Source organism: Macaca thibetana, chromosome 1 (genome assembly GCF_024542745.1).
Source record: "Macaca thibetana thibetana isolate TM-01 chromosome 1, ASM2454274v1, whole genome shotgun sequence".
Lineage (NCBI taxonomy): Eukaryota > Metazoa > Chordata > Mammalia > Primates > Cercopithecidae > Macaca > Macaca thibetana.
Genome location: NC_065578.1, coordinates 50,770,142 through 50,794,002, shown reverse-complemented (window position 1 = coordinate 50,794,002; position 23,861 = coordinate 50,770,142). Strand labels below are relative to the sequence as shown.

Sequence of the window (23,861 nt, the reverse complement as noted above, 5' to 3'; positions counted from 1 at the left end):
GAAAAGTAGAGAGTCTGTACCAGAGTGGTAGTGATAGGAATAGAGGGGAGGGGGCAGACAGGAAAAATGTTCAGGAGTTGGCTGAAAAGTGGGATGTAACAGCTTCACTGTAACAAAGCACAATCTGTTTTCAAGGATAGGTTCAAGGTCCCCCACTTCCTAATGGATTTCAGCCATCCTTTGTAATGAGCCCTTTGAGGCTAAATCTTGTGACTGCTAGCTTGAGGGCTCATTTCCCTGCCTGGGCTGGCTTTTACTCACACCATAATTCCTCCTGGTAGAAGGCAGGGAGAACATGCACAGACATGCCATCGCTTCCCCAAGGACTGAACTCCACTTGTCCGGGGGGGGTAAATGCCCAAATGCCCAACGGTATTATCAATAAATATTTATGAAATGCTCTGGAATCAGGAAAAGAGGGGCTTCAAGCCCCAAGACTTGAAGATTTTGGCCCGTTGATGAGGCCAAAATCATGAACACAATCCAGCACTGTGTCCAGGAAGGTTTGGTCTGCATGACCTCACCTCTTCCGGGAGGACTTGCCTAGGCTTCTCCTAGTTCTCTTAGCCCCTGTGCTTCTTGCATGTCAGCCCTGCTCACACCGTGACTATTTACCTTATTTTCTTTTCTGTTTCCAGCCCACTAAACCATTATTGAATGATTGAATTATTGGACTGAATCTTGACACATACACCAAAAAGTAACACCCCAAAAAGAGAATTGTTATTGCAAGAAATCTTCTTACATTAAGACTTAGCAACATGTACTTGTTGAGGTCAGGTGCCTACTTTGAAGACACCAGCCCAAAATGCAATTATTATGTTGAGTGAAGAAAAGTCAGAGAGATGTGCTGAAGGGCTGATTCTGCTCACTGGTTGAGGAGGGTTGGCTAGTGGGGTCCAAGGTTCTGAGGCTTATCCTTAGCTTACAGCACCTAGAAATCCAATGTTAGGGTACTCAGAACTGGGAAGGTTTAGACACTGACTTGTTCTATCCAAACTCAAAAGAGGCATATATATTAGCGAGATACCAATATTTCTTTTTCTTTCTTTTTTTCTTTTTCTTTTTCTTTTTTTTTTTTTTTTTTTTTTGAGACAATCTTGCTCTGTTGCCCAGGCTGGAGTGCAGTGGCATGATCTCAGCTCACTGCAACCTCCACCTCCAGGATTCAAGCAATTCCTCTGCCTCAGTCTCCCAAGTAGCTGGGATTACAGGTGTGCACCACCTCACCTACTTTTTCTATTTTTGGTAGAGATGGGGTTTCGCCATGTTGGCTACGCTGGTCTCGAACTCCTGACCTCAAGTGATCTGCCCGCCTTGGCCTCCCAAAGTGCTGGGATTACAGGCGTGAGCCACTGTACCCGGCAAGATACCAATATTTATCGAGCATCTGAGACTTAACATTTCTAAGACAAAACTTTTGTGTGCTCCTCCAGACTTATTCTATTCCCCGCTGGTGTTCTCTATCTTAGTAAATGCCCTAACCATTCATCCGGTTGTTTAGGTCAAAAATTAAAGAGTGGGCCGGGGTGGTGGCTCACGCCTGTAATCCTAGTGTTTTGGGAGACTGAAGCGGGAGGGATTTGAGACCAGCCTGAGCAACATAGTGAGAACTCGTCTCTACTAAAAATTAATTAATTAATTAAAAAATTAGCCAGGCATGGTGGCACATGCCTGTAGTCCCAGCTACCCGGCAGGCTGAGACAAGAGGACTGTGTGAACCCAAAAGTTTGAAGTTATAGTGACCTATGATTGTGCCACTGCACTTCAGCCTGTGCCACACAGAGACACCCTATCTCAGAAAAAAAAAAATAAGAATCATCTTTGATTCTTTTATTTCCCTCAACTTCTTTATTTAATCCATCAGCAAGTTTAATGAGTGTACTTTCAAAACATAATCCTAAATGTGATTTTTTTACCTCCTATATTGCTACCCACCTAGTCCCAGCCACTATCATCTCTCACGTGGACTACTGCAGTAACTTGAATGGCCTCTGCTTCTGTTCCTGCTTCCCCTTGGCCTTTTCTCAGATACATTTCAGAATGACTTTTTTGAAATGTCAGTCAGATTGTATCATTCTGGAACTTTAAAAACCTCCACTGCCTTTCTTTTAGATTTAAAATAAAACCCAACTTTCTTACCATGACCTACAAGAACTTCCATGATCTAGTCCCTGCCTCTCTCTTATCTCCTGCTTGTTCATTATGTTCCAGCCACATTGGCTTTCTTGTTTCTCAGACACACAGACTTCAACCCCATCTCAAGGCATTTGCACTTGCTGTGATTTCTGCCTGGAATATTCTTCTCTTAGATCTTCACATGGTTTGCTCCTTCTCATCATTCAGGTTTCTGCTTAAATGTTTTCTTCTTAGAGGGGATTTTCTCGTTTGCCCTATCAAATATTATTCCCCTGTATATGGTTGTACTCTATCCTTTTATGTAACTTACTTTAAAAAAAATCAACTTTTTAAGATATAATGTACATGTAACAAAATGCACTCAATTAATGTGTATTATTCTTTGAATTTTGAAAAATGTAAGGCCGGGCGCGGTGGCTCAAGCCTGTAATCCCAGCACTTTGGGAGGCCGAGATGGGCGTATCACAAGGTCAGGAGATCAAGACCATCCTGGCTAACACGGTGAAACCCCATCTCTACTAAAAAATACAAAAATCTAGCCGGGCGAGGTGGCGGGCGCCTGTAGTCCCAGCTACTCGGGAGGCTGAGGCAGGAGAATGGCGTAAACCTGGGAGGCGGAGCTTGTAGTGAGCTGAGATCCGGCCACTGCACTCCAGCCTGGGCGACAGAGGGAGACTCCGCCTCAAAAAAAAAAAAAAAAAAAAAAAAAAAAAAAAGAAAAATGTAGGAGAGGCGTGGTGGCTCATGCCTGTAATCCTAGCACTCTGGGAAACGGAGGCAGGCAGATCCCCTGAGCTCAGGAGTTCAAGACGAGCCTGGGCAACATGGAAAAACCCTGCTTCTACAAAAAATACAAAAATTAACTGGGCATGGTGGCATGTACCTGTGGTCTCAGCTACTTGGGAGGCTGAGGTGAGAGTATCACTTGAGCCCAGGAGTTCAAGGCTGCAGTGAGTCGAGATTGTGCCACTGCACTCCAGCCTAGGTGACAGAAGGAGACTCTGCCTTAAAAGAAAAAAAAAAAAAAGAAAAATAAAAATGTATATACCTGTGTGGCCACTGCCACAATCAATATATAGAACACTTCCATCACCCCAAAAAGTTCCCATGTGAGCCTTTGCATGCTTACTGTCTCTCTCTCTCTCTCTTCATTTCTCTCTCTCCTCACTGTTACATTAACTTCCTGAGAGCACAGTGCTTCTCTGTTGTCTTCACTGCTGTAGCTTCAGAACGTAGAAAAGTGCCTGGATCAGGCACACAGTAGGTGCTCGATAATTTTTTTGTTGACGAAGAATGAATTGCCCTGGGAAATTATCCTTTTCAGAGATCCAAATGCTCACGTGAGCCAAGGCAAACCCTTCCTGGTTATCAGAGACCCAGGAAACCAAGTTCAATGAGCCTGAATTTCATCTCGTTGAATGCTTATTGTGTACCAGTGAGTCTTTTTCTTTTTTCTTTTGTTTTTGAAACAGGAATTCATCTGTCACCCAGGCTAGAGTGCAGTGGTGCTATCATGGCTCACTGCAGCCTCCACCTCCTGAGCTCAAATAACCATCCCACCTTAGCCCCTGAGTAGTTAAAATCACAGGCGCACGCCCAGCTAATTTTTAAAATTTTTAGTAGAGACCGGGGTCTTTCTATGTTGCCCAGACTGGTCTTGAACTCCTGGGCTCAAGCAATTCTCCTGCTTTGGCTTCCCAATGTGCTGGGATTATAGGCATAAGCCACTGTGCCTAGCTGATTTATTTATTTATTTATTTATTTAGAGACAGAGTTTTGCGCTTGTTGCCCAGGTTGGAGTGCAATGGTGTGATCTCAGCTCACCACAACTTCAGCCTCCAGGTTCAAGCGATTCTCCTGCCTCAACCTCCCGAGTAGCTGGGATTACAGGGATGTGCCGCCATGCCTGGCTAATTTTGTATTTTTAGTAGAAACAAGGTTTCTCCATGTTGGTCAGGCTGGTCTTGAACTCTCGACCTCACGTGACCTGCTCACCTTGGCCTCCCAATGTGCTGCGATTATAGGCATGAGCTGCCGTGCCTGGCCGAATTTTTTTCCTTATACATCATTTTATCGAATTTCTCACCAGTTCTATAAGGAAGATGCTATTATTCACTCTTTCAGTGATGAGGAAACTGGGGTTCAAAGAGGTTGGGTGATTTTCCCAAGGTTTTACAGCTAAGGTCAAAAGCAGTTGGGAAGCCAAGGAAGGGAACATCTGGAAAGCATTCATTGCATTTGACAGTTAGGAAGACCGTTTGACAACTCAGTGGAGCGGTGGGGTGGAAGCCTAATTACCTTAGGTTGAAGGGTAGAGGGGAGCTGAGGAAATGAATACAGCAGGGTTGGGTTACATTTTGGAGAATTCTGGCTGACAGGGAAGTAGAGAAGAGCGCAAGTAAGTAATTTGGAATACAAAATGCACGTGGAAGGTTTGGTTGACACAAGGTGGGGGTTTTGCAGAAAGGCAAATGGGCAAGGGGGTTGAGAAGAGCGAGCAAGTTGATGGATCTACACCTCTTTTCACTTTACAACCCCTGTACCTGGCAAAGTACCTGGCACACAGAAAGTGTTACAAGTTTGAAGGAGGAAGGAAGGAAAGACTTGAGAGTTAGGCAGAAAGAAGCCAAGTGACTAAAAAGAAATGGGATGGGAAGTGTCAAAGAACAGATGCAGTTCAAGTAACGCAGTGTGAGAATTGGAGGACAGGAGGCAATGGTCATGGAGGTGGGTGGACATGGGTGTTTGAGTTTGAGATTTCTTCTTTTTTTTTATTTTGAGATGAAGGCTGGCTCTGTCACCCAGGCTGGAGTGCAGTGGCGTGATGTCAGCTCACTGCAACCTCCGCCTTCTGGGTTCAAACAATTCTCCCACCACAGCCTCCTGAGAAGCTGGAACCACAGGAACATGCCACCATGCCTAGCTAATTTTTGTATTTTTAGTAGAGATGGGGTTTCATCCTGTTGGCCAGGCTAGTCTCAAACTCCTGACCTCAAGTGATCCGCCCACCTCGGCCTCCCAAAGTGCTGGGATTATAGGCATGAGCCACTTTGGAGTTTGAGATTTCAAAGCAATTTCTGCTGATGACAAGGCCCAGGGTGTGAATGTAGTGACAAATGGCTAACCTAGGGTAGAAGTAGAGATGAGGAAACTGATAGGCTAGGGAGTTGGATGGGCTGTCCTATAGACATCACCTGGATGATGATGGACCTGAGTAGAGAGGAAAACTGTGACCCAGGTGCCAGTTTTCAGCAAGTGATGGGAGGGACTTGGAGTGGTGACTGATCAGGGCAAGAAACCAATAACATGAGTGAGAGCATGGAGGATTCCACCGGTAGTCCATTACCTGCAATCTCTAAGAGCTTCCCACCATAGCCCTGGAACCAGCCACCCCAAAGGGCCTCAGCCCAGTGGATTGGGGCAAAGCATTAGCCTCTGCTGCTTCCATTGTGACCTAGCACCTGGGGCCTGGCTGGTAGGATTGTGAGTACAGCCTTTCTAAGCCACAGTACGCAATTCTGGCCAAAGCCTTACAATTGTACATATCCTTTTCCTAGGTAACTCCCTTCCTAGGATTTTTTTTTTTCCTCTCAAGAAATAATCAGAAATGTGAGCAATACTTTATGCACATGTAACATATAAATCATGTGAGCATTATTTGTAATTGGAAACATTTGGAGACAAACCTAAATGCCCAACTGTAAGGGCACAATTAAGTAAAGTATGATATACCCATAGAATGTTTGGGAAGTTTTTAATGTCATGGGGAAATGTTTATGACCTAATGTCTTGAAAAATTTACAAAATTATATATATATATACATATATATAGTCACTATGTAAAATATATTTGTGCATAAAAAAAAGAATAGAAGAAAATGGACCAAAATGTAAGCAGTAAATAAGAGAATTTCAGATTAGTTTAATTTTTTCATTATTTTCTACAATGAACTTGTGTTACCTTTTAATTTATTATTATTATTGTTAATTCATTTCTTTGAAACACAATCTCACTCTGTTGCCCAGGCTGGAGTGCAGTGGGTTTAAGTGATTCTCATGCCTCAGCCTCCTGAGTACTGGGATTACAGGTGTGCACCACCTATGCCAAGCTAATTTTTGTATTATTAGTAGACACTGGGTTTGCTATGTTGGCCAGGCTGGCCTTAAACTCCTGACCTCAAGTGATTCGCCTGCCTTGGCCTCCCAAAGTGCTGGGATTACAGGTGTGAGTCACTGCTCCTGGCCATTATTCTTTTAATAATAATAATAATAAACTATTAAAAATTAAGAGAACTGTTTGCTGTTTCCAGTTCTTGGAGTTAAAATTTCTGCTTTTGAACTTTATTTATTTATTTTATTTTTATTTTTTTTGAGACGGAGTCTCACTCTGTTGCCTAGGCTGGAGTGCAGTGGCACGATCTCGGCTCACTGCAACCTCCACTTTCCGATTTCAAGCAATTCTCCTGCCTCAGCCTCCTGAGTAGCTGGGATTACAGGCATCCACCACCACACAGGGCCAATTTTTGTATTTTTAGTAGAGACAGGGTTTCACCATGTTGGTAAGGCTGGTCTCAAACTCCTGACCTCGTGATCTGCCTGCCTCGGCCTCCCAAAGTGCTGAGATTACATGCATGAGCCACTGTGCCTGGCTGAACTTTATTTTTTATAGCTAAACTGTACCTGATGCCTTAATTAACCTTTTTTTTTTTTTTTTTTTTGAGACGGAGTCTCCCTCTGTCACCCAGGCTGGAGTGCAGTGGCCGGATCTCAGCTCACTGCAAGCTCCGCCTCCCGTGTTCACGCCATTCTCCTGCCTCAGCCTCCCGAGTAGCTGGGACTACAGGCGCCCGCCACCACACCCGGCTAATTTTTTGTATTTTTAGTAGAGACGGGGTTCACAGAGTTAGCCAGGATGGTCTCGATCTCCTGACCTCGTGATCCGCCCGTCCCGTCTCGGCCTCCCAAAGTGCTGGTTTTACAGGCGTGAGCCACCGCGCCAGACTTAATTAACCTTTTTTAAGCGCAGTCGTAGTCACTAAGCATGATGCTTTACACACTCCAATCCTTATCTCAGCTCTGCAAAGTAGTTATTATTTTCCCAATCTACAGATGGTAAAACTGAAGCCCAGAGAAGTCGACTAATTTGAGGTCACATAGCTGCTGAGTGGTAAAGGTAGGGTTTGAATCAGGACTGAATTTTTTTTTCTTGCATTATTCCTGCTACCCACCTCACTGCCTCCCACGAGTCCAATAACTTGAAGGCCTTCTGACTCACTTTTTTTTTTTTTTAAAGAGACGGGGCCTTACTCTGTCACCCAGGCTTGGAGTGCAGTGGCACAATGATAGCTTATGGCAGCCTCGAACTCCTGGGCTGAAGTGATGCTCTCACCTCAGCCTCTTGAGTAGCTGAGACTATAGGTGTACACCACTGCACATGGCTAGCTCACATTATAAGTAGTGCTTAGCACCCTCCAGAAAGGTAAATCTTAGATTCTTTGAATGTCAGAACTGAAAGGCTCCTGAGAGCTCATCTAACCCCACGTGCCTGCCTTTTCCCCATTTACAGGTGAGCGGTCCTTCTGAGGTCCAGAAGGGAACATGACATGCGAGGGGCATTTAAGGGATTTGTGACAGAGATTGATTCAGGGTCCTTTCTTTCTGCCGTTTTCCCAGCCTACAGAGCAACACAGCAACCAGAGGATGTGCAAGGGCTTTATTTTTTTAATTTTAATTTAATTGTATTTTATCTTATTTAATTTTATTTTGAGACGGAGTCTTGCTCTTATTGCCAGACTTGAGTGCAATGGCGTGATCTCGGCTCACTGCAACCTCTGCCTCACAGGTTCAAGCGATTCTCCTGCCTCAGCTTCCCGAGAAGCTGGGATTACAGGTACCCACCACAATGCCTGGCTAATTTTTTGTATTTTCAGTAGAGATGGAGTTTCACCATGTTGGTGAGGCTGGTCTCGAACTCCTGACCTCAGCTGATCCACCCGCCTTAGTCTCCCAAAATGGTGGGATTACAGCGTGAGCCACCGCACCCGGCCATGCAAGGCCTTTAGAATCCAACCCTGTCATTGTACAGATGGGGAAAATGAGACCCAGAGAGAAAAGATGGTTTTCCTAAAGTCACATGGTGAGTCCGTGGCAGAAATGTTTGTTGAACCCAGGTCTCATCCTTCATAAAAGATTCACTAGCCACTGCTACAAGCTGCCAAGTGTCAGGTGGCCAGCAGATGGTAATATCAGCGGCCTCAAGGACAACATGAGCTTTTGGAATCACAGACCTTACATAGGGACTGGCATATTAAAATATGCAGAAACTGGGCACAGTGGCTTGCACCTGTAATCCCATCTACTTGCGGGGCTAAGGCAGAAGGATCACTGGAGTCTAGGAGTTCAAGCCTGAGTGATACAGCAAGACCTTGTCTCTAAAAAAAGTAAATAAATAAATAAATAAATAAATAAATAAATAAATAAAATGCAGTAATGTTGGTAGATTGAATTGTGGGATCATCAGTTCAGGTATGGGGGAGGGCTAATGGTGACAGCAGTGACTGTTGAAAAAGTACAAAATCAGGCAGAAAGAAACTGGAATTCAAATGAGGGACTGAATGATGCAGGAGTCACAAGGGGTGTGTGTGTGTGTGTGTGTGTGTGTGTGTGTGTGTGTGTGAATGTTAATTCTGTCAACACTCAGACTTGACTATGAAAACTTGGCCAAAGAGACGTTCTGAGACAACGGGCCTCTGTTTGCAGCTGGCTCAGACCCACTGAGGACAGCTCAGCAGGGCTGAGGAACACTCTGCTGCTCAGGCCCCCGACTGATAAGTGATTGAGACTGTCTGTGAATCATGGCTACTTGGACATGCTGAGCCTGGGGAAGAATCACCCTGGACTGATGCCCGAACCGAATAGGCCTGATCCAGCTGGCCTTTCCAGGTCTCAAGTACAAACTGATGGCAAGGACTCCTGAATAGTCTCGAACTCCTGAACTCAAGTGATCCGCCTGCCCGCCTCAGCCTCCCAAAGTGCTAGGATTACAGGTATAAGCCACTGCACCCGGCCCTTTTATATGTTATTTTGTTTAAAGTTTGTCATCTTACCTGCCAATTGGGATATAAATTCCATGAAGGAAGGGATTCATTTTGTTCACTGCCTGGCACATAATAAACCCTTAATAAACAAGTGAGTATATAGAAGGAGGAAGGCAGGACGAAAATCTATTGAAAAGACTGTTGGCCAGGTACGGTGGCTTACACCTGTAATCCTGGCACTTTGGGAGGCTGAGGTGGGTGGATCACTTGAGGTCACGAGTTCGAAACCAGCCTGGCCAACCCCGTGAAATCCCGTCTCTACTAAAATTACAAAAAAAGTAGCCATGCATGGTGGTGCGTGCCTGTAATCCCATCTAATCGGGAGGCTGAGGCAGGAGAATCACTTGAACCCAGGAAGTGGAGGTTGCAGTGAGCTGGGATAGGGCCACTGCACTCCAGCCTGGGTAACAGAGTGAGACTTTGTCTCAAAAGAAAAGAAAAGACTGTTGAAGCTGCTTCTTCTTCTCTTATCAGATGTGACCACTCGGTTTTGGTAATTTCGTTCTGAAGGTATGAGAGGGGATGCATGAGTTGGATGCAGTGAGACTTTGGAATTAATACATCAGTTAACAATTATAATTCCAGGTACCTGGAAAATTTGCCTTAAATTTCTCTTCTTAAAATTTCATTAAGCTATACACTTATGTTTTGAATAAATGTTATCTGAATAAATCTGAATAAATGTTATACTCCAATTAAAACATTTACTTTAAAAAAGTAAATGACACCCAGAGCCCATATCATGATTTATAATACCATTGTCCAATAAAAGGAACTAGGCCTCCTTAGAGAAATGGCTGATCTAGGGCTGAAGAAGGGAATATACAAGATGAGCCTTGAGCATCTTATAGTTCTAGAAAGTAAGGAAGTGCTCAAAAATCAGAATGATAGGGGTGTGTCAAAGGGACATAGGAGCCAACTGAAAGAGCTCCCAATGGCTAAAAACATTTGAGCAACAAAAAGCCAGTTGTAGTGGCACATGCCCAGCTACTCAGGAAGCTGAGGTGGGAAGATCCCTTGAGCCTAGGAGTTCAAGGCTGTACTGAGCTATGACTGTGCCACTGCACTCCAGTCTGGGTGACAGGGTGAGACCCTATTACTTAAAAAAAAAAAAGTTATAAAATAAATATCCATGAGTCCATACTGGTATAAAGAAATGATTGAGTAAATAAACAGGGACAAATAGACAAATCTCCTGTACAGAAGTATTCCAAATAATTTATGTAAATACTCTGCCCTCAAAGAGGTGGGGCATAACTCCCCACTGCTTAAGTGTGGACTGTACATATTGACTGTCTTTTAAAGAGTGCAATTTGGAAAGAAGGGGGAAAAAGAGTAACTTTGCAATGGAGAAACCTGACACATACCGCCTCAGCCAGGTGATTGGTGTTAACACCATCAGTGATGTCATGTTAATAGCATGCACCATTAATATGATGTCATGAGAATGGCCATTTACCTCTGTGGCCTTCTTCCCCGAAGCCTATAACCTCTATCTAACCACGAGAAAAATGTCAGACAAACTCCAGTAGAAAGACATTCTGGCCAGGAGCAGTGGCTCACGTTATAATCCCAGCACTTTGGGAGGCTGAGGCAGGCAGATTGCTTAAGCCCAGGAGTTTGAGGCCAACCTGGGCAACATGGTGAAACTCCATCTCTACAAAAAAAAAACAACAAAAATTAGCTAGTATGGTGGCACGTGCCTGAGGTGGGAGGATCACCTGAACCTGAGAGACAAGGTTGTGGTGAGTCAAGGTCATGCCACTGCACTCTAGCCTGGGCAACAGAGCAAGACTCTGTCTCAAAAAAAAGGCTAGAAGGAAATATAGTATATCAAAATGTTAACAATGGTCATCTCTGAGCGGTAGGTATCATGGATGTTTTTACTGCTTATTTGTTTCTTCTGGGCTTTCTACATTTTCTACAATAAATTATTTTACTTTGAAAAATGAATAAATATAAAATAAGAAAAGCAGATAATTTATTTGCCTGTCTCTCCCATTAGATTGTGAATTCCTTGAGGACTTAAGGACTTGAGGAATTGTCTTGCTCACTTTAGCACCCTGGCATCTAGCACTCAGACTGGCTCAACATAGGATCTCTGTAAATGTTTAAGTGAAAAGCTTATATTCTTTTCTGCTCTCAGCATAGAGGCTCTTCTTTAATGCACACTTTTTTTTAGCAAATTTGGCCTGCTTTCTAGGGTATAGTTGATTAGAAATGACAGCCTCCAAGATAAATGGAGGACCTGTTAAAGACTCTCATTCAATGACAGCAGCAATAGTTATATTTACTATCTTAATTAATTTGGCCCTCATGCCAATCTGTTATTCCACAAACATTTATTGAGCACCTACTATGGGCACAGAATTCCTTTCTTTAAAGAGTTTAAATATAATCCTTATTTATACATGAGGACACAGATTCAGAAAAGTGATTTACTCAGGTCATATACAGAAATCGGTGGAAAGGCTGAGATTCTTATCTCATGCTGTTCACCACCCCACAAGGCTTTTTAACAGTTGATAAATATTTGAATTATTATGGTCTATGTGGCAGACATACAGGTAGACTGACAGGAAGGAAGAAAGAAAAGGCAGTAGGCAGGTAAATTGGCAGTCAGTTAAGCAGGGATGTAGGTCTACCGGTCTCATGAGAATCGGTTGGATTGCTAGAGGCAAACATGGATCTCAGAGAGAAGTGAGTGCTCACAGCAGAACAAGGACAGTGCAGACAGAAACATTACAAAACCAGACCCAAACCTCTGCTGTACATTACAGCCTAATACAGGCCTTGAGGCTTCAAGAACATTTAAATTATTATTTTTTATTTTTATTTATTTATTTTTTTTGAGACAGAGTCTCGCTCTGCCGCCCAGGCTGGAGTGCAGTGGCGTGATCTTGGCTCACTGCAAGCTCCGCCTCCCGGGTTCACGCCATTCTCCTGCCTCAGCCTCCCGAGTAGCTGGGACTACAGGCGCCCGCCACCTCGCCCGGCTAGTTTTTTTGTATTTTTTAGTAGAGACGGGGTTTCACTGTGTCAGCCAGGATGGTCTCGATCTCCTGACCTCGTGATCCGCCCATCTCGGCCTCCCAAAGTGCTGGGATTACAGGCTTGAGCCACCGCGCCCGGCTAAATTATTATTATTAGTAGTAGTAGTAGTAGTATTTTGGGACAGAGTCTTACTCTGTCACCCAGGCTGGAGTGCAGTGGCACAATCATGGCTTATTGCAGCCTTGACCTCTCCGGGCTCAGGTGACCCTCCCACCTCAACCTCCCAAGTACCTGGGACTACAGGCACGCATCACCATGCCTGGCTAATTTTTCTATTTTTTGTAGAGACGAGGTTTCGCCATGTTGCCCAGGCTGGTCTCAAACTCCTGGGAAAGTTTAAATTTTGTTTAGGATTATATATATTAGAGGTCAAGGTCTTTTATTATGTCTAGAAAAATTTCTCATTGAAAATGTAGACAACATGTTGGCACCTGAAGAGAGAAGCTTTAACTCATCTAGCAAATTCTCTTTTGCAGAATACAATCTGATTATGTGGAATAAAGGCAGCAAATATGTATTTTTATCTAAATAAGCATTTCTAATGGACCTATTCTGTCTGAGTCTAAGGACTATGTACCTGGAAAGCACGGCTTTTACTTTCAAATCTAAAAATATTTACATTTGTTTACCTATGTATATCTTTGTATACATATACACATACACACATATTACATATGCACACGAATACTCAAGTCGTATTTATTGATCACTTCTAGTGTGCCTAACATGGTGTTGCATGCAGTTAATTCTTCCAGAAGAAACTCTATACCTTAGGTAACCCCTTTCTACAGATGAAGAAACTGAATCTCAGAGAGGGTCAACATTCTGCTGAAGAGGCTGCAGTGAGCTGAAATCACACCACTGCACTCCAGTCTGGGCAACAGAGTGAGAATCCATCTAAAAAAAAAAAAGATTCTGCTGAAGCTGGAGGCAGAAATGAATCCCTAACCAGGTCTTTTGATTTGAGCTTCATCACGAGCCAGACACTCTGGGAAGTACAGATACAGAGATAAGTTCATGTGACATTCAGGCATGCCTACTCTGAAGTTTGCCTTGATGCCGAGGAGCAGTCAGTGTTTTTCTGAATTTTATTGCCCTGTGCTTTCTATCACTACCCTTAACACACTGTTGTTCGACTTGTCTGTTTGCTTGTTTACTGTTTAATTGTTTACTTGTCTGTCTCTTTCACCAGATTATAAACTCCCTAAAACTCACAGGTCCCTGAAAGGACCTTGTCAGATCCTCATTTCTGTGTACCTGATGCCTGGCACAGACTGAATACTCAATAAGCGTTTCTTGAAGAAAGGAATTAATTAGCCCAAAACAAGGGTGCAGAAGAACTGGGTTCTAGTCTCAGATCTGTAACTGACAACTCTGTGTGCATGGGCAAGTCACTTCCTTCTCTGGGTTTCAGTTTCCCTACCTCTAATATGAGGAAGTCAGATTAAATGACCACTAAAGGGTCATTCTGGCTTGAGCCTTTTATGATGTTATGATGTTAAGAGAAAAAATGTGAAAAGTTAAAGGGACTTCATTAATCATATGATATTATTCTCCTAACAAGAAGAGAGGCTCCTTATTTTGAGACACCCTAAATTGTGTCAGGTTTGATTTGTATTGATACTGTTCACCCAGAAAAATAATTAGCACTGAGAAGTTTTGAGTTCTATTCTAACCTCTTCTACCGTTGAGTTCAAGGCCAAAGTTATACAACTATTTCTACAAGTTTTTTAGAATCAATTAACATTTGTCAAATGGAGAATAAAAGAGTCAATCCATTAGTAAGGCTAAGAATCTTATGGCTTAGGCAAAAGTCATGATCATGCATCTATTTAGTTATTCAACAGATATTTTTGGTTATTTACTCTGTGCTAAATACTGGCACACAACAGTCAGCAGAATAGTTATAGATTTCACTAGTCTAGTAGAGAAGACAGACATTACTCAAATTATACACAAACTATTAATTACAGACCTTGAAGTGCTATGATTGAATCTTACATTTGTTGCACACTCTTCGGGTTACAAAGGGCTTTTCTCACACGTGATTTCATGGGAAGTCATGTGTAGAAGTTAAAAGTACAGATTTTGGTGTTTCCTAGAACTGGGTCTGAGCCTGGCTTACCCACTTACTTACAACTGGGCTTTTGGGCAAGATTCTGAGCTTCTATTTCTCTATCTTTTGAATGGGGAAAAAATAGGACATTCATCACAGGGCTATTATGAGAATGCAATGAGATGATGCATGAAAATACTCAGCACAATGCCTGACATATGGTTCCAAACAGTAGCTATGATTATTACACACATTTTTTCTTTTCTTTTTTTTGAGACGGAGTCTTGCTTTGTCACCCAGGCTGGAGTACAGTGGCACGATCTCCGCTCACTGAAAGCTCCACCTCCTGGGTTCCCGCCATTCTCCTGCCTCAGCCTCCCGAGTAGCTGGGACTACAGGCGCCCGCCACCACGCCCAGCTATTTTTTTTTTTTTTGTATTTTTATTAGAGACGGGGGGTTTCACTATGTTGGCCAGGATGGTCTCGAACTCCTGACCTTGTGATCCGCCCGCCTCAGCCTCCCAAAGTGCTGGGATTACAGGCGTGAGCCACCGCGCCCGGCCTTACACACATTTTTTTTCTACATAGCACTTCTTCTTTCTTCTTTCAGAGAAAAGACAATGTAGTAGGCCATTCTTGCATTGCTATAAACAAATGCCTGAGACTAAGGCCGGGAGCGGTGGCTCGGGCCTGTGATCCCAGCATATTGGGAGGCCAAGGTGGGTGGATCACCAGGTCAGGAGATGGAGACCATCCTGGCTAACAGGTTGAAACCCCGTCTCTACTAAAAATACAAAGAATTAGCCGGGCGTGGTGGCACGCTTGAACCGCAGGCAGTGGTTGCAGTGAGCCGAGATCACACCACTGGATTCCAGCCTGGGCCAGAGGGAGACTCCGTCAAAAAAAGAAAAAAAGGAAAAAAAGAAATGCCTGAGACTGGGTAATTTATAAAGAAACGAGGCTTAATTGGCTCACGATTCTGCAGGATTTACAGGAAGCATGGTCCTGGCATCTGCTCAGCTTCTGGGGAGGCCTCGGGAAGCGTATAATCATGGCGGAAGGTGAAGGGGGAGCAGGTATGTCACATGATGAAAACAGGAATGAGAGCAAGAGAGAGAGTAGGAGGGGGAGGTGCCACACACTTTGAAAGGACCAGATCTCAGAGCAAACTCAGAGCGAGAGTTCACTGATCACCAAGGGGATGCCCCAAGCTATTCATGAAGGATTCCCCCATGATCCAAACACCTCCCACCAGGCCCCACCTCCAACATTGGAGATTACAATTCAACATGAGATTTGGTGGGGACATGCATTCAAACTATATGAGACAGTTTTGAAATCAGACAGATTTGGGTTCAAATCTCAGGTCTACCACTTACTAGATGCAAAATGGTATTTAAAAATACCTATCTAACCAGGCGTGGTGGCTCATGCCCGTAATCCCAGTACTTTGAGAGGCCAAGGAAGTAGGATTGCTTGAGCCCAGGAGTTTGAGACCAGCCTGGCTAACATAGTGAGATCCTAATTTCTATAAAGAATCAAAAAATTAGCCAGGTGTAGTGGTGTGCTTGGGGTCCCAGCTGCTTAGGAGACTGAGTTGGGAGGATTGCTTGAGCCCAGGAGATTGAGGCTGCAGTGAGCCATGATCGTGCCACTGCACTCCAACCTGGGCGACAGAGAAAGACCCTGTCTCAAAACAAACAAAAAAAGACCCTGAAAACAAAAAACAAAAACAACCAACAAAACACCTATCTCACAGCATTGTCCATGAGCGTGAATAAAGTGAAGTTTTTAGGGAACCCCAGGAGGGCCTAACACATAACACATCTTTTTGCCTTGGCATCTATCATTATCCTTCACTGGGTAGATGATGGTCAGGGAAGCAGGATCCACTTAATTCAAGCCACAGCAAGTTAAGGCAGAAAGAAGCTCCTGGGGCCCCTCCCTCAGGAGGGAGTGACAGAGGTGGTCCCCAAGACCTGTCTAATTACCATGACCTTGAAAGAGACAGGGGGAGACCACAGAAAGTGTTGAAGAGGTAAAACCTCTTCCCTTTTAGAATTTTTTCAGTAGGGCCTGAAAATTAAATTGACATCAGACAGATTAACAGGAGAAAAGCATAGAAATGTATTTAATGTAAGTTTTATGTGACAAGGGAGCCCTCCTAAGGAAATGACGACCTATAGAAGCAGTTAGAGTCAACTACTTGTGTGGTGAATTGGACAAAGAATAGTAAGTTGTGAAATGTGGTAAGGGAAAGGGGCTTAGGCCAGGATAATTAGGTAGAGAAGTGACGAAGGAGATAAGGGTTAGTTTAACAAAGTTTGTTTGTCTAGATTTCCTTTGACTTCAACTTCCTGTCTTTGATAATAAAAGTGTTACTTTCCTTTTGGTATAGGGAAGACATCTTTCATGTGGGGAATTTTCCCCTGCTTTTCAGAAACAGAATGAAGGTCAGAGTGATCTTCTTGCGCTTGCTGTTTTATAAGTGCCTTTAATTCAAAATAGTCGATATGGAAGAGCAGCGTATTTTGGAGTGGCATGTTCTTAACTCTTTCAAAAGCAAGGTCAAGTCCCCTGGGTCTCATAAGGGGAAACAGTTGAGTCATCAGACATGAGTAATAGGAGCTGACAGAGCCAGCTCAGGGTGGTCTTGCTGGATGTGTGTTGATGTGGGATATTCATGGGTAGAGATAAGGTAATAAACCTAGATACTGGAGGCTGGGCACTATGACTCACGCCTGTAATCCTAGCACTTTGGGAGGCCGAGGTAGGTGGATCACTTGAGGTCAGGAATTCAAAACTAGACTGGCCAATATGGTGAAACTCTGTCTCTACTAAAAATACAAAAAAAAAAAAAAAAAAAATTAGATGGGTGAGGTGGCAGGCACCTGTAATCCCAGCTACTCAGGAGGCTGAGGCAGAAGAATCGCTTGAACCCAGGAGGCTGAGGTTGCAGTGAGCTGAGATCAGGCCACTGCACTCCAGCCTGGGTGACAGAGCAAGACTCTGTCTCAAAAAAATGAAACAAACAAACAAAACCTAGATATTGGGGAGTGGGAGAAGAGAACTATCCATTGAACTACAGGGAGAAGATCAAATAAAGTTTACCCTGAAGGCCTCTTCCAGCTGAAGCTGCCAAATTGCCCTGTGACTCTGGGACCCATAGTGGGCCCAGGAAATGGGAGTCAGCAACTCTGAAGCATAAAATCAGAGAGGCACTGAATATTTGGATGGAGTGCCAGGACCCAGGAAGAATGCCTCTTTGTCTACATGCCATCCATGCCAAAGCAAAACAAATTTATCAGCATCTCCTTGAAACTACAAGAAAGAGATTAAAAAGTTTAAGCAACAGAACAGGATAAATGGAAATTGATTGTTCATTATCATCATTACTAATTCAAGAAGGCATAAAATGTTGTTGCTAATCTCTTTACTTGGTGAGCTGATTTTATTACTTTACTAAACATAAATATGTATAAGGGATGAGTCCCTCTAAGCACAGTTTTCCATCTACTTTTATGAGAATAAATGTTTCATGACTTTCTTTTGTTTTTGTTTTTGTCTGTGATCACCCAACCAATCACCAAATTCATTTCCTTTTTTTTTTTTTTTTTTTTTTTTTTGAGACGGAGTCTTGCTGTGTCACCCACGCTGGAAGGCAATTATGCAATCCAGCTCACTGCAACCTCCACCTCCTGGGTTTAAGTGATTCTCCTGCCTCAGCCTCCTGAGTAGCTGGGACTACAGGCGTCCACCACCATGTCTGGCTAATTTTTTGTATTTTTAGTAGAAACAGGGTTTCACCATATTGGCTAGGCTGGTCTTGAACTCCTGAGCTTGTTATCTGCCTGCCTTGGCCTCCTAAAGTGTTGGGATTACAGGTATGAGCCACTGTGCCTGGCCTGTTTCATGCCTTTCAACCATACATTCCGATGGTGGTTTTCAGCTCTTAACTGTCATAGAGGAGGGTGAAGTAGGGTATTAAAGTATAAGTGCCTCAACTACTTGGTATTCAAGCCACTGCACATGGTAATACACAAATAGTGGGATTCAGACAATCGGACAATGAGAGGAATTTCAGGAATACTAGAGTCATCCCTTGACATACCTTTACCATTCCTGTAAGTCTTGGTCAGTATTAGCTGCATTTTGTCTTTAAGTTCTCTTTTTTCTCCTTTACTTATAGATGAATGGAAAAAACGATGGGTGCAGTCTAAACATCAGCCAGATTATGGTAAATTTCAGCTCACTGCAGGAAAATTTTATGGAGACAAAGAAAAAGATAAAGGTAAATACTGGAACTCAGTATTAGCACATATAATTATTGTATATTAATATACTAATTGGGGAAATTCTGACTTTTATACAACTGTTTTTGTCTGTGCTATCGCCCAAGCACCAAATTCATTTCCTTTTTTTTTTTTTTTTTTTTTTTGAGATGGAGTCTCTCTCTGTTGCTCAGGCTGGAGTGCAATGCTGTGATCTCGGCTCACTGCAACCTCCACCTCCCAGGTTCAAGCAATTCTCCTGCCTCAGCCTCCTGAGTAGCTGGGACTAAAAGTGCGAGCCACCCTGCCCAGCTAATGTTAGTATTTTTAGTAGAGACGAGGTCTCACCATGTTGGCCAGGATGGTCTCCATCTCTTGACCTTGTGATCTGCCCACCTCAACCCCCAAAGTGCTGGGATTACAGGCATGAGCCATCGCGTCTGGCCTTTTTTTTTTTTTCAGATGGAGTTTCGCACTTGTTGCCCAGGCTGAAGTGCAAAGGTGCAATCTCGACTTACCACAACCTCGGCCTCCTGGGTTCAAGTGATTCTCCTGCCTCAGCCTCCCAAGTAGCTGGGATTACAGGCATGCACTACCATGCCCAGCTAATTTTGCATTTTTAGTAAAGACAGGGTTTTACCATGTTGGTGAGGCTGTTCTCAAACTCCCAACCTCAGGTGATCCACCTGCCTCGGCCTCCCAAAGTGTTGGGATTGCAGGCGTGAGCCACTGCACCCGACCTTTATTTTTTGGAGATGGAGTCTCACTCTGTCGCTCAGGCTGGAGTGTAGTGGCACGATCATGGCTCATTGCAACCTCTGCCTCCGTGGTTCAAGCGATTCTCTGGCCTCAGCCTCCCAAGTAGCTGGGACTACAGGCATGTGCCATCACACCCAGCTAATTTTTGTATTTTTAGTAGAGACAGGATTTCACCATGTTAGTAAGGCTGGTCTTGAACTCCTGATCTCAGGTGATCCACCCACCTCGGCCTTCCACATTGCTGGGATTACAGGCATGAGCGCCACTGCACCTGGCCCACCCAATTCATTTCTCTTTCCTAAAATAAAAAGTTAGTAGATGGAGTGCTCCCTTCGGCAGCACATATACTAAAAAAATTAGTAGATGGAAAAGAATGAACTCTCCACAAAAATAATATGTCCATTCATTGAATAACAGGAGTTCAAAACTAAGCCCTTCCACAAATCCCTGTTAGTCTTCTTAACAACTTTAATAAGTGATTACTATTATTTTCCCAGTTTTTCAGAGGAGCCTTAGAGAAGTTATTTGCCCAAGGCTATATACACAGCTGGCAAGAGGTAGAACCTGATTCTGGGTCTGACTCTAGGGACTATATTCATTACTGCTGGATTCTTGCTTTCCCCAACCCCCTAGGATTTTAAAAATAGCATGCTGCATTTGAAACAGGGGAAGGCACTGTCTAACATCCAAATGTTGTTCTTCCCTAGAGGAGCTTACTGTGATGGAGAGAGGAGCAGACAGACCCTAGGACTAACTCCCATGACTTACTAGCTGCATAATTTCAGCAATTCTTATTTCTCTGAGCTTCAATACTAGATGGAGATAATAACCATCGCCTGCCATGCTCATTAGACAGGGCTTTTGTTAAGAGCCAAATAATATTGTGGAGGAAAGGTGAGCTCTGAGCACAAGTTCTGCAGGCTTGAGTTTTTTGTCTGAGAAAACTTTTGTCCTCTAAGTAGAATCCATTGATCATTCCCTGAAGTGATTTCCCATCTTCTTCCTCCTGGCTACTGTTATGAATCTCGTTTTCATATTGATTAAAGGAGAGAATTATGAACTGGCTTGAGAATTTTAAATTTTAAATCCACTCTGGAAAACTGTTCCCAGAGTATTAAATGGTATTAAAGGGAAAACCGTTTCCAGAGTAGAGAGAAACTGGAGACAGCATGACCCGTGGGAAGCTGTGCCTTGGTGATGCCAGTGAGGGTAGTCTGCTCAGCCACCCATCTCCTCTCAGTGTGATTTCTTGGTTGTTGTCCCTCACATTGTATCCCATTCAGGTTCATTAGATTCCTCCTTGTTCTCTAGAAGAGTCCTGGGTTACAAAAGAGGCTTAGAGAGAAGGCAGGTGGAATCGAGCTACAAAGTAGTGTTTGGCAGAATAAAGACTCAAAACTTGGTCTTGCCTGCAGGTTCAGTGCTCTTTCCCTTGTGCACACTCCCTCCTCCATGAAGTCTTCCCTGGTTACTCTAGCTGTTCTTGGGGTCTTTGGGGAAGCAAGCATACTTTGTTTAATTTTATTTTGTTTTGATTAAGACGGGTCTTGCTCTGTCACCCAAGCTGGAGTGCAATGGTGTGATCGTAGCTCACTGCAGCCTCAAACTTTTGGGCCCAAATGATTCTCCCACCTCAGGCTCTGGAGTAGCTGGGACTACAGGCATGTACCACCATCCCCAACTAATTTTTAAAATTTTTTGCAAAGACAAGGTCTCATTATGTTGCCCATGCTGGTCTTAAACTCCTGGCCTCAAGCAATCCTCCTGCTTTGACATACTGAAGTGCTGGGATTAGAGGCATGAACCACCATGCCAGGTCAAGCATATTCTTTAAAATGTAGACAGCTCCTAACATAATGTCAGACGTGAAAGTGTTTACCACAGAGCCTTGTGTACAATAAATGCTCATGAGATGTCTAATTCAGAACCTGTGATTCTTCCGTGTAATTTAACACATACTTATTGAGCCTCTCTTCTATGCCAGGTCCTGTTCCAGATTCTGGGAATATAAAGAAGCCCCTGTTTTTCAGAAGCTAAAAATTATTCAAAGAGACTGAAATAAACCTAGTTTCAACATAATGTGACCCAGGAAAGTACAGAGAGCTGTGGGGTCATAAGGAAGGACCCAGTTGGGTGCGGTGACTCATGCCTGTCAGGAGTTCGAGACCAGCCTGGCCAACATGGTGAAACCTCGTCTCTACTAAAAATACAAAATTAGCCAGGCGTGGTGGTGGGCACCTATAATCCCAGCCCACTTGGGAGGCTGAGGCAGGAGAATCATTTGAACCCGGGAGGCGGAGGTTGCAGTGAGCCGAGATTATGCCACTGCACTCCAGGCTGGCGACAGAGCAAGACTCTGTCTCAAAAGAAAAAGAAAAAGGAAGGACCCTCACCAAGTACGAATAATGATAGCCCCTTGCATTTTATGTTGACAGTTTACAAAGTACTTCTCAGATCTCTCACTCACTTGACCTTCAACAGGACTCCTATGACATAGGAGTAATTCTCCACATTTTGCTGATGTGGAATTGAAACTCAGAGAGTTAACAGAGCCCTAACCAGTAAGCTGGGCAGCAGCATGGAATAATAGAAAGACCACTAGCCTGGAAGCCAGGAGACTTGGCTTGTATGGCATGATTCATTTGTGACACTATGGTCTTGGATAAGTAACTTTTCCTCACTGGGGCTTGGTCTGCTCATTTATAAAGTAATGTGGTTAGACTAGAAAGGCTCTGAGATCTATTATTGCCCTGATACTCTCTGGAGGAGGAAGTAAAGTCTTGTGGTTGAGGATGGGGGCTCTAGAATTAAATGAACTGGTTGAGTGATCCTGCACCAGTGAAATAGCCTCAATGGCTTCATGATAAAGCAGAGAAATTAGGAGAACCCACTTCATAGGGTTATTATGAAGCTTAAGTACAGTAGTAATATATATGAATGAAACACATTGGCAATGAGTAAGTGTTCAGTGAATGTTAGCAATGATTACTATTTGATCTACTAGGCTATGGTAGGAAGATGTCTGGAAAGTGCAGAGGCTCTTTCTACCACAGCACTTTTGTAGGGTAGAATCTCATTCTGGTCACCCAGGGGAGACTCAGAAAAACAGGTCTTTGTTTTGTAAAGTTGTAGAACAGTCTTCAAGTATCTCTTGAAAATCAGAGATAGCATGGTATGGGGAAAGAATCAGACAAACATGGCTTAAAATTCCAGCTTGGCTCCTTACTAGCTATGTGGCCCTAGGCAGGTCACTCACCTCCTTATGACTCAGCCTCCTGATTGTAAAGTGGAGATAATACTCGTTTTGCAGGGTTGCTCTGAGGCTTGAATAAAAGAATGTGTGCAAAGCTTTCAGCACAGGTGTGGAAGAAAATACCAGAGATTGGTGAGGTTAAGTGCTGGATCTCTCTGGCTGCTTTTTGGGTAATTAAGCCTGAAGACTCTGTGCTTTCTGCTTCTAGGTCTCCAAACCAGTGAAGATGCTAAGTTTTATGCCCTCTCAACCAGGCTGAAACCATTCAGCAATGAGAATGAGACCTTGGTGGTTCTGTTTTCAGTAAAACACGAGCAAAGCATCGATTGTGGTGGCGGATATGTAAAACTCTTTCCTGCCACCACCAGGATCTGAGTATTACATCATGTTTGGTAAGCTCTCTGATAGCAGTCACTGTCAGCTACATTAGGTCCTAATGACAGCCACTGTAGTTGTTGAAAACGTTCAGATTCACTTGGAACAGAAAATGTCTAATATGATAACTCCACCCCTGTCTCCATGTAGTAGGACTCTTCAAAGACCTGAAAAAAGCAACTCTAAACCTGAATGTTAATATAAGTACACCACAGAGGTGAGGAGGCACACGGTACCATATTAAGAAATCTATAGCACAGGGAGACATTCTCCAGTTCTCAGAAGAGGAGAAGGAGGTCATCAGCTATGTAGACCCTCTCAAAGGTACACTACAATAAGGCACTGTACTCTGCCTCAGTGAGAGAAAGGCACAGGAGGTCAGGGAAGTGACCTTTTTTTTTAGTATCTGAAATGTGTCCAGAGTGTTGCATCTGTAACCTAAATATGTAACTAGGCCTCGTTGGGGCAGTCCAGATCTTACTTAAGCACGTGTGTGCTTTGGATAGTCAGAGAGTGGTAACGTGGGAGGTAAGGCTGAAAATTAAATTAAGGCTGGTTGCAGTGGCTCACGCCTGTAATCCCAGTATTCTGCGGGGGGCTGAGGTGGGTAGATCACCTGAGGTCAGGAGTTCAAGACCAACCTGGCCAACATGGTGAAACCCCATCTCTACTGAAAATACAAAAATTAGCTGGGCGTGGTAGTGGGTGCCTGTAATACCAGGCAGGATAATTGCTTGAACCCGGGAGGTGGAGGTTGTAGTGAGCCGAGATTGCACCACTGCACTCTAGCCTGGGTGACAGAGCAAGACTCCATTTCGAGAAAAAAAAAAATTAGCTGGGCATGGTGGCGGGCCCCC

At 43.7% G+C, this 23,861-nt stretch overlaps 1 pseudogene; it reads left to right on the top strand.

Moving 5' to 3' along the window:
• The window catches only part of LOC126947850 (calreticulin-like), a 45,812-nt pseudogene that overhangs the window by 1,781 nt on the left and 20,170 nt on the right, over window positions 1-23,861 (top strand).